General features: G+C 35.1%; 1 long non-coding RNA gene across 2 annotated transcripts; it reads right to left on the bottom strand.

Moving 5' to 3' along the window:
* Positions 1-1,789: 1,789 nt before the first annotated feature.
* LOC132298792 (uncharacterized) lies at positions 1,790-8,885 on the bottom strand. 2 transcript variants are annotated; one of them, XR_009479957.1, is made up of 3 exons: positions 8,766-8,885; positions 2,427-2,462; positions 1,790-1,883 (listed from the first exon to the last, which is right to left on the bottom strand). It is a non-coding gene; the product is annotated as an uncharacterized LOC132298792 (long non-coding RNA). The 2 variants fall into 2 exon arrangements; XR_009479956.1 differs by lacking the exon at positions 1,790-1,883 and adding an exon at positions 1,890-2,032.
* Positions 8,886-10,638: the final 1,753 nt, after the last annotated feature.

Below are 10,638 nucleotides of genomic sequence, written 5' to 3'. Positions count from 1 at the left end.
GTGATAAAGACACAAAATTGGTGGAAATTAGATTCAACTAGTTCAAAGGGATATGACAACTGTGTGTAGTTTACTAATATTGGGGAGATTGGGATGTACTGAGATAGTAGTGACATGGGTATGCCCCTTGTTCCCTCTCAATCCCACTGTGAGAGGAAGCAAAGGGACAGAAACAAACACATATCCAGAGAGGTGAAAAAGGGGTGGCTACACAAAGTAAAAGACATTTCCTTACAAGTGGACAACAAAGTGATCATCTCTCTTTAGGCTCTATATGCACCAGAAAATATAATTGATTTCTAATACTGTGAATACACCAATAAACAAAGACAAGTTCATGGGTGAAAATCCCACCATGAATGGGTGTCAATATCAAAGAGTTACAACCTGTATCTAAAAGTCAGAAACTTAAATATATTGAAAGGCAAATTTGTGTGGGTTTTGCACATAAATTAAACTGATTTTTATATTTAAAATAAACAAATATATTAAAAGTGGGGATTGAAAGAGAGCATATTTTAAAATTTTATATAAAAATGGTATATACTAATTGGTTGCTTTAAATGGATTCAAAGTAATTCCTTTTAATTTAACTGAACATATATAGCTGTGTTAAAATCTAGAAAGGGGAAATTACCTCAGTTTTCACATGTAGCTTTCTTTCATTTTCCGATGGAGACCTAAAGAAAAAAGGTTGGAAATGTTAGCTTAATGATAATTATACAAAATGGAATATGTAAACCAAACAGATAATTAAGAGACTTCTATATATCTTACTCATTCATAATCGTTGATGGCACTGAGCTCCTAGAAGATCTTGAGCCCTCCAAGACTGATCCAGCAAAGGTGGCTTTCTTTTTGTAGCCTGGGCAGAAAAATGTTCAGCTTAAACTTGAGTTGAAGTTTACTCATCTAATATACATTAATGATGAAAGAAGAACATAGGTTTCAACTTCACTGCACGGCGATACATTTTTACACGCACAAACACACATTGCAAAACATAAAAATGCATTGAAGTACTATATATATTGTTGAATTGCTGAAACAACACTTCTATTGCTAAGATTATTAGTCAAGGATCAAACTAGCTTGGTTCATGATTAGAGTTTTTCTTCTATAACTAGGTTAGGGACCAAATGCTTACCATAAACACTAGTAATGAGAAGGCTTACAAGATATATACACTCTTCTACGGTTCACACAATAAGTAAATATACCACATCTTCAATGATGCAATATTCTGAGGTACTACAAAAAATAATTTAAAGAGAAATGTAATGATAAATGGCTGAAGTATAGATTGATGATATATGGAATAGTGGAAAAATGAACGAAAAATGTAAATTTTAAAACTAACTACAGAAACAGAGATTTTGCAGCAATTATCAATCATTTATGCTTTCATCTATTTCTTTTCCCCTTTTGTTTCGCCACATATTGGTATACCCTTAATCATTTGTTAGAATATATTAACTATGGCAAATGTAGAAGCATGATCTTGAAAATATTAAAGAATAAAGATGCACAGTTTCAAAAGAAAAAAACCATATTTAAGGTGCAGATAAACAAGATGAACTTCTTAGTAGACTTGCTCTTTTCCAAATTACACCATTAAATGTAAAGATTCACTTCTTAATGGATAAGTTTTACTATTTGAGTGCTTGGGGTTTCTGGATCACATAGATGGCCAAAACACACCACACACACACACACACACACACACACACACACATATATATGTAGAGATACACACACACATACATATATATATATATGTAGAGAGAAAAGAGAGGGCTTACCTGCTTTATAGTGATTGCAGTGGCTGTCTTGTACTCTCCTTAAGGCTTTGGTTCAAAGAAACTTGGATGTTCCAAATATAGCTGCACACAAAGAGGTTCACTACTCATTAATTTAATAGGTGTTATTAAAGGAGGTTGCTGCCACTGCTTTGTGTCTGTTGGGATCCATAAGTCTGCATCCTTGCTTGTATTAGCTTGAGGGAGAGCGAAAGTAAGCTGTTATCTCCCCCCTATAATCTGTCAAGTCGATAAGAGCTTGAAGACCCAATTCCAGTCTCAATACTTAAAAATAAATAAATAAATAAATAAAAATAAAAAGCACAGTACATTATTAAAAGATCAGAAAACACCTAGCCGTACTGAGATAAACTAAATAATGTAATAATTATCATAAATGAGAACCCCCAAATGAAGGCATACAACAGGTTACCCTTTTTCCTATCACTTAGCTCTTCATGCTTTAAAAACCAAACTCCAGCAAAAGCTTATGTTCAGCTTCCCGCGACAGGTGGAACTGTTGCTAGCTTTGAATCCTCAGCTTTTTCATGTTCTTTGTTAAGCATCTAAAAGCAAAATTTGCAAAATCTCAGAAATCATCTAAATATGTGAATGCAATTACATTACCAGCACAAAGTAATGGTTCTCAATTCTTGCGAATGCCTGTAGGGAACATATTAAGTTCATATCATTAAAAGACACAAAAAAAAAAAAAACAAAAAACAAAAACAAAAAAACAAAAAAACTGAGCCATGTTAAACAATCCCAATAAAGCTGCGTAATCATAAGATCTGATGGCAAATTGCAGATGCTCATAACTTCAAAAGATAAACATTTATACCAAGTTGAAAGTATCTAAAAATGGTATTAAGAAAAATTAAGATAAGATTAATTGCATACTCTTCATTTCCCCAGCTAATTCGTATATTTAGCACCATCGATGACACCATAAGCTCGGGCTTTCTTCTAAAGAAGATAAAGGGAATTCATGAATTTTTGGTTCAGCATTAAGTTTAAACAGGGAGTACCATTGCAGTCCACTTAGGTCCCCTACTCAGAGACAATCCCACCGATGAGGCCTTAAAAATTCCAAAATAAAGGTAATGCTGAACCAAAAAAAAAAAAAAAAACTTGGAAAATGAAACTTGATGTCACTGTCGCATTGCAAATTGGCAAAGTGTAGCAAGGTTAATGATTCAATCAGGTTTAAATGATAATATTTGGGCTGTTTTCAATCTAAAACAAAACATACACCCATTTGTGACACTTAAATTATGAGATCACATTTGAGTTTCACCAACAATCCCTAAATCTAGAACCAAATAAGATTTATAAAAAATCACCAATTGAATCACCTATCTGTAGTCAGAATTTGTACGGTTGAAAAAAGAAAAAAGAAAAAGGTTCCTGAATATTGAATCTATAGAAGATAAAATTTGGATTTAGATGGCCATAAAGCACATGGTAATTAGTGTAACGACCCGGTCATTTGCCTCCCTTTCCTTTTTCCTGAAATTTTACGAATTAATTTTTTTTGTTCAATTTTCTTTTCTGAGCTCTATTTCATTTCGCTTAGTGTCATCTCGAGTGCTCAGAATTGGTTTCTGAGACTCTTTCATGTGAATTGACAACTTCCTTTGAGCACTGAGTCATTTTCGCATTTTCACTTTTCGGACACTATGCACTATTTCGTCCTTTTCCCTATTCTGTCTTTTCCCCATTTTGTCACATTGTTGACACAACCTCACTTCTCATACTCGGAGTTGGTTTTTGACTTCACGTGCCTTCATCTTGAGTGGTTTCCTCGAAATACGTATCTTTACTTTTGCAAGAAGATACTCTAGTTGCTCTCGGTGCCCATAGGGGTATGGATGCACAATTCTTCAGAATCTTTTTCATTTCTTGGGGTGTTTTTCGTAAATATATTTTGAAGATATTTTATTTCAGGGGTATCTAAGAAAATATCTTTTGGAAGATATTTTCATTCTGGGGCAGTTTCGCAGTTAACCCTTTTTGTATGGGTCATTGTGCAATTAACGAAAGTTATTACAAAATACCTCGTCTGGAGCCTGGATCTTCATACGGGATTCATTTTCACATTTCGTCAAGTCGTGGACTCTTAGAATTCCGTTCTGGTCGTTTTTCTCCAGTTTCAGAGTTTCTGGACCCGGTTGCCGCCGAACTTGTTCGAGGCATAACTTTCTGCTCGGGACTCGGTTTTTGACGCTGTTTTTTTTGTTGTTCATATTTTCTTATTTTGAATCTTTTTTTTGTTCACGGAGTTTTGCCGTTTGAGCGCGTTTGTTCAAAATCTACTTTTTCGGACCCAGCGGGGCCCTTTCGGGGCACTTTTTGAGATTTCTATAAATAGGTTGCCCTAATTTTTAAAATCAGATTTTCAGACCTTCTTCCTCCTCTTGGCTGGCAGCCATGGGAGCCCAAGGGGCTGCCTTCACTCTTTCTTCTCCTCTACTCGATTTCCTTGGTAGAAATCATTCGGTCTTAACATTTGTTGTTCGCCTCGTCATGCTCTACCATTACCCCTTATTAGAAACCATTTTTGGCCAAGTTTTGAGTTTGGGTTTGAGGCTAAGTTTGGATTTTCATGGGGCTTCTTGGGGATTCATATAGATCGTGTTGTCCCCGACAAAACCCTTCGGTTTCGGCGGATTCGGAACACTTTTTTTTCGGTGGGCCTTTAAGGTTTTCATCTCAAATTGAGGTAGGAGGTGTTATAATTTACTTTCTTGCTCTATTACATGCTTTTGATGCTTATTCAACTCAATTGCATGCTTGGATATTAAATCTAGAATTTTTGATTATTTATTTTCTACTATGAAATTTAATTTTTCCGGTGAGTTATAGCATGTTTTAAACTTGTGGCTTGAAATTATATTACACCTTGATATGTTGATTAACATATATTAAAATTGGAGCATTTGGATAAGAAATGAAGGTTTTATTTAATATTTATCTTGATTAAAATATTAAATCATGTGGCCTTATCTAGCTTGAAATCAATGTGTGATAGCATATTATATTAGGCCTTAGCATGCTCTTTAACATAGTTTAATTTGAAAGTAATTGGAGATGTTTTGAAATCTAGAGATTTTTAATTAATTTTATTAATTAAATTGCTCCGAGTGTACTATTCACTCCATTTAAATTCTGACTTGATATTCTTGATTTACATGCCATATAGTTACACATATATTTGATTTAGAATATTTGGTTAAGTTTTTAGAACCTTTCCTTTGATTAATTTCTTATTTAAGATTTAATCCCGAAGATGATATGCAACTTGGAATTTGATTGCGGCATGATGATAAATTAAGTTTTGGTATGGTAGCTTACATATATTAAATTGGGACTAATTGCATAAGAATTGCAAAATTTATTTAATATTTATCTTTTATAAAAGTTTAATTCACATAGTTGAAACAAGCATGAGATCAACTTGTAATGTGATATTAAAGTAGGCCTTGGTGAGTTCTTTAACCTATGTTAAATTGAGGACATTTGAAGTTGATTGAAAATCTAGAGAAAAATTAATTAATGAGCTTAATTAATTTTATTTTAAGTACGTTGGTCACTTAAATTGATATTGGATGTAATAGGTTGATAATCCCTTGAGATGTAGTCCGTTTAATTACCTTGTGAACATGTTACTAAATTCATGTAGAATTAGTATTTGAGGCATTTTAAAATGGTAACTGGACTTGGCATGATATGGAATATCATTGACTTGAATAGCTTGTTTAAACATATCTTGTATAGGTATATAGCTTGTTAGAATATTACAATTGTTTACCTTGTGAGCTAGTTACTAAATTGGGACTTATTTAGTACTTGTGGCTTAGGATGGTAATGTGATTCAATTGCTGTAAAATATTCTTGCTATAGGTATAAATTGCATATTGAGAACATGACATGTCATATGCTATCTAGACTTGAATTCTAGGACATGAATTGTGTGAATTCAACCTTACTTGTGCATGGAACGTGGTAACTTGCATTTGATTTTGTATAAGTTTTAAACTTATTGGTTTTGGAAGGCTTGTGAGGACATAATTTACGTGATGGCTAGGACTTGGCTCTAGTACGGAGACAAGAGTCTTTTAAGTCATAAGTGTGCACTAGGTGGTACCTTGTGGGTTGTAATAGCCTGGAATAATTTATGCACGTGCGCACTAGGTAGTGCCTTGTGGGTCGTAATTACCCAGAAACACTTACTTGGTCTAGTGACCGCATGTCCTAGTCTTTCCACTATTTACTTTTGCATTCAATTCCAAGTAGCTAATCATGGATTACTTGTAACTTATGAATTGGTGCTTGCTTCGTGTATTTGATTTCATTTAGTATACTTGGAACTGTATACTTGCTTCGTGTATTTTGATCTCATTTAGTATGCTTGGACTAGTATACTTGTTTATGTATTCAAGCCTCTTTTAGTGCACTTGAACTTGTATACTTGCTCCGTGAGTTTAGATCGCATTTAGTGTATTGTGCCATGTATACTTGTCTTATGCGTATCTCGTGTAGTTTAGTATACTTGTGTTTGTATACTTGATTTATAAGTTCTCTGTATATATCTCATACTTGTGTATGTGTGCTAGATATTGCTTATCCCATTTAATATGATTCAGTATACTTGTGAGCATGTGTACCTGTAAATCGTGTATCATGTTTTACTATGATTTAGTATACTTGTAAATGTATGATTGTATATCGTATACACTGTTTTGATATTGATTTGCATACTTGAGCATGTATACTTGTAGGCCATGGTATAATTCAATTGCATAGGTAACTTAGGATGCTCCCTGAGTCTAACCTTTGACATAGACGTTAGGTGACATGATCCCTTTTGAAATGATTCACGTTGTCTAAAAATCTTAAAGAAATCGAGTCATGCATGCTCATCCCCTACGAATAAACTTGTTAGTCTTGTTTATTCACCCCGAAGTTACTGGGTGTTTTGCAGGTAAATAAGCTTTGTTGGGGGATACACAACACTCTTAGACAGGCTAGAAGTCTTAAAGTATTGTTGATGACATTGATTATGTACATGTTAGCATATCATGTTTACTTTTATTTATTTTGATAAAACTTGTATTATGTGCTTAAGCACACTTTTTGGTATTCATTCTATGTGTATAATATGTGGCCAAGGGCCAAACTTCATTTGTAATTCATGTATATTAAAAAATGTAGAATTTTGCCTTTAATGAGAAAAGCATGAAAACTTGGGTTTCAATATGTCATTTTCGCACCGGTGTGTGCATTGTGTATTTAATTCATCCTTTAGCATTCATTTGCCATATGTGAGGTGTGGCCAAGGGCCAAACACCATTTAGCTTTCATTTTTGCATTTTAGTTCACATATTGCATTTTTGGGCTAAATAGTAAAATCCGAGCCTTTAAGGGTTCATTTTCAAATCGGGTGGTGCAAAGTGTGTTCCGGCACTTCCACTAGGTCTCATTTATCTTGTATGAAGTGTGGCCAAGGGCCAAATGGTCATTTGAAACCATTTCCTAATTTTGGTTTCCATATTTTCCATTGCAAGTCCATTTTTGCCTTTTTGGCCGTTGGGGGGTCGGATTTTGTATCAGCGGTATTTTTAAGCCGTGGACCATTGTAACGCGTCCAAATAGGTAAGTTACGTTTGCGTGCATGGTCGTTTCCGGGCAAACCCTCTTCTTTGGTGAAATGAGCCTCCTATAAACTCATTTTCCATTATTGTTGCATAATCTGTTCTAGGGGCATTCTAGACCTTTCGCATTAGTTTTATTTTCTTATTTCAATATGGTCGCTTAGAAAACATGATTTTAGGGGTGGTTTCTTTTTCGTGTTTTTCCAGAAAACATCGTCTTGGTATCGTAAATCTATCGTAAAGTTCAGTTTTCTGTTTTTTTTTTATTTAGCAACTTTTTGGACCTCCATGACCAGATTTCATGGAGGGGCATTTCGGGCATTCTACATTTCATTTGTTTTTAATTCTCTCATTAGTCACGTAGAAAACTCAATTTTGAGGGGGGTTTCTTCTTTATGTTTTTTCAGAAAAATTCATCTTCTTGCCCGTTTTTTATCTCAGATGTAGATAGATTTTGTTGTAGCTTTTTGCCCTCTTGTCTAGTTCTAATCTAGGGGCATTTTGAGAATTTCACAATGAGTTTTTCTCGATTCCGTCCGCGAAGTCGGGTAGAAAACTCGATTTTAGGGGGGTTTCTTCTTTGTGTTTTTCCAAAAAAACTCGTCTTAACCTCCATTTCAAGTCTCAGTTCTGGAACCTCACTCTTTTTTTTTTTCTTGCTGTCAGCTTGTGCATGCCATTGGGCGCCGGCATGGGCGCCGGTGGGCTCGTGCATGGGCGCCGTGTGCGCCATGGCCTTCGTCCGGCCATCGCGACATCTCAACTTCAAACCATCGTTTCTCCCTCGCCCGGACTCCAAATCGAGTGAACTTTTTTTTGAACTTGACTAATTTTTCGTTGTCTTTTCAATGGTGTGCTCGGTTGCACTCGGATATTCCTAGATAATTACCAGTTTACCCCTTTTAGCCTTAAGTGCTCGTTTTTCTTCGTCAGGCCGTTTCTCCTTCATCCGGACTCCGAATCATGCGATTCTTGAGTCCATCCTGATTATTTTTTGTTGTCTTTCTAGCGGTGTGCTCGATGGCACCCAAATCCATATTTTTTAGAAATGACTATTTTGCCCCTGGGGGCTTATTTGTCATATTTTTGATCTTTTGCTTCTGCATCAGGTCTCATTGAGTTCCACGACCTCATGGAAGGTCACTTTGACTTCTTAGAGTCTTGTTTTATGTTTTCGCTTCCGCATATCGGATCCGTTATCGGGTCAATCTTCGGTTCATCACAGGACACGCTGGCCTAAAAACCAGGGTCGTCACAATTTGTCATATATAATATACAACAACAAAAGGGGGTGTGTGCTAAAGTAACTCACCAATGAAAACTTATCATCATCCCCTTTCTTGATATTCTCTTCATTTGGAAGAAGATGAGCAGTCATCATTTCCCATTTGGTCTATACTCTAGCAGCTGCATACTGAGAACAAATAAAAAATTTGCTAATGATAGATTCCCAAAATATAATAGTACATGCAGATTCACAATCAATCAATGATATTCTGCATGAGAGGGTTATATTAATATAGCCCTAACAGATACACCCCTTTGGTTGCATTTAGGGCTACAAAAAACTAAGCACCCGTAACAATTCAAGAGAACTCTCACTAAAACTTTTTTGAAAAAAAAAAAGAGACTAATACCATAGAATTTAAGCATTCTGTTATTTCTGGTCAAGAAGCTACCTTTATTTAGTTTTTTTGTAAGATGTCTGGCTGTACATCTCTTATTCATCATAGATATTACAAATACCTTGATTATAACAAAAATGAAACTATAAACCATGCCTTATCCACAACTTCTACATTTCTAGATGTTCTCCGTTGAGCATCACTCATCAGGAAGCAGGCGGTTGATATAGACCTCCTTGTGTTGTAAAGACATAACATTATGAATTCATTCCAAGCAAATTTCAATAATCCATACAAAAGTTGACAGTTCCATGTATTAAAACCGTGTTATAACAGGTTACCCTTTTCCTATCACTTAGCTCTTCATGCCTTAAAAACCAAACTCCAGCAAAGGCCTAGGGCTTTAAGAAAATCAATAAGTTGCATCAAATTAATTTAGTAAAATCCTCAAATCCTAAAATCCCCAACTAATTTTTCATCACAATTACTTATCCATATATGGAGATAAATATTTCGCCAACACATTGAGATGAAAGATATAAGATAAACATTTACCTGTAGAGTTCTATAATTTTGGTCAATTGCTGATCTTCAAATTGTTACTCAACGTCATCCTTATGAGATAGTAGAGAGGGCTTGAGAGTTGAGAGACAACGGGCCTGAGGCTGAAGCTTTCAAACAGCGAACCCAAATTAGAAAAGCAGGCAATGGAATCTGAAGGATATGGGTTTTGATTTTTTAAACAATCTGAAATTATATGCTGATATGGATTCTAATTCTTGTAGATTTTGTAGTTTATAGTTGCAGAGATGGAGGCGATTTGGGAGGCTGAAATGATTTGCCCTAAAATTGTGTGGTCTGTAGGTGTGTGTGGTCTGAAATGATTTCCCCTAAAATTTTAAGAAAGTAGCGGGTATAAGACCCGCGTACAGCTTTAAACCAAATTCACATTCTACCACGGTGCCTTAACCGTGGTAGAATAAGTTACTACCACGGTTTTTCATTAACCGTGGTAGAAAGAGCAGTATAATAGGCTAGGTAAAGATACGATAAATTTAAGTAAAATTAATTCACTTTCTACCACGGTTATAAAAAAACCGTAGAAAGTTTTTCTACCACGGTTTTACAATAACCGTGGTAAAATATATTACTTTCTATCACGATTTTAAAATAACCGTGGTAAAAGACACTTTCTACCACTGTTATTTTAAAACCGTGGTAAAAAGGGCATTCTAAAAAACTGTTTTACTTATAGTGACTCATGAGTTGGTAATATACTTTTGTTACTTCCACTTATATGTAAATGTCCCAAAACATAAAGAGCATTTCTTATACTATGACAATACAACTTATTAGGGGTTTAACCCAAATTGGTTGCGGATGCGGAATGTGACGACCTTGGATTTTTCAATCCAGTGTATCCTGTGATGACCCGAAACGAATCCAGGGTGCGGAAGAAAAACAAAGCCAAGTTCTTAGAGATGTGCATTATCCCTAGGACACAAGAATGGACTTTCAAAGAGTTTTAAGGCTCAATAGAATCAAAACGAAGATAAGAGT

Source organism: Cornus florida, unplaced genomic scaffold (assembly GCF_030987335.1).
Source record: "Cornus florida cultivar Cherokee Brave unplaced genomic scaffold, ASM3098733v1 CherokeeBrave_3.0.0_Hap2_Chr03, whole genome shotgun sequence".
NCBI classification, from domain to species: Eukaryota; Viridiplantae; Streptophyta; class Magnoliopsida; order Cornales; family Cornaceae; genus Cornus; species Cornus florida.
Note: the sequence above shows the minus strand (reverse complement) of the source record. Positions and strands in the feature narration are given on the sequence as shown.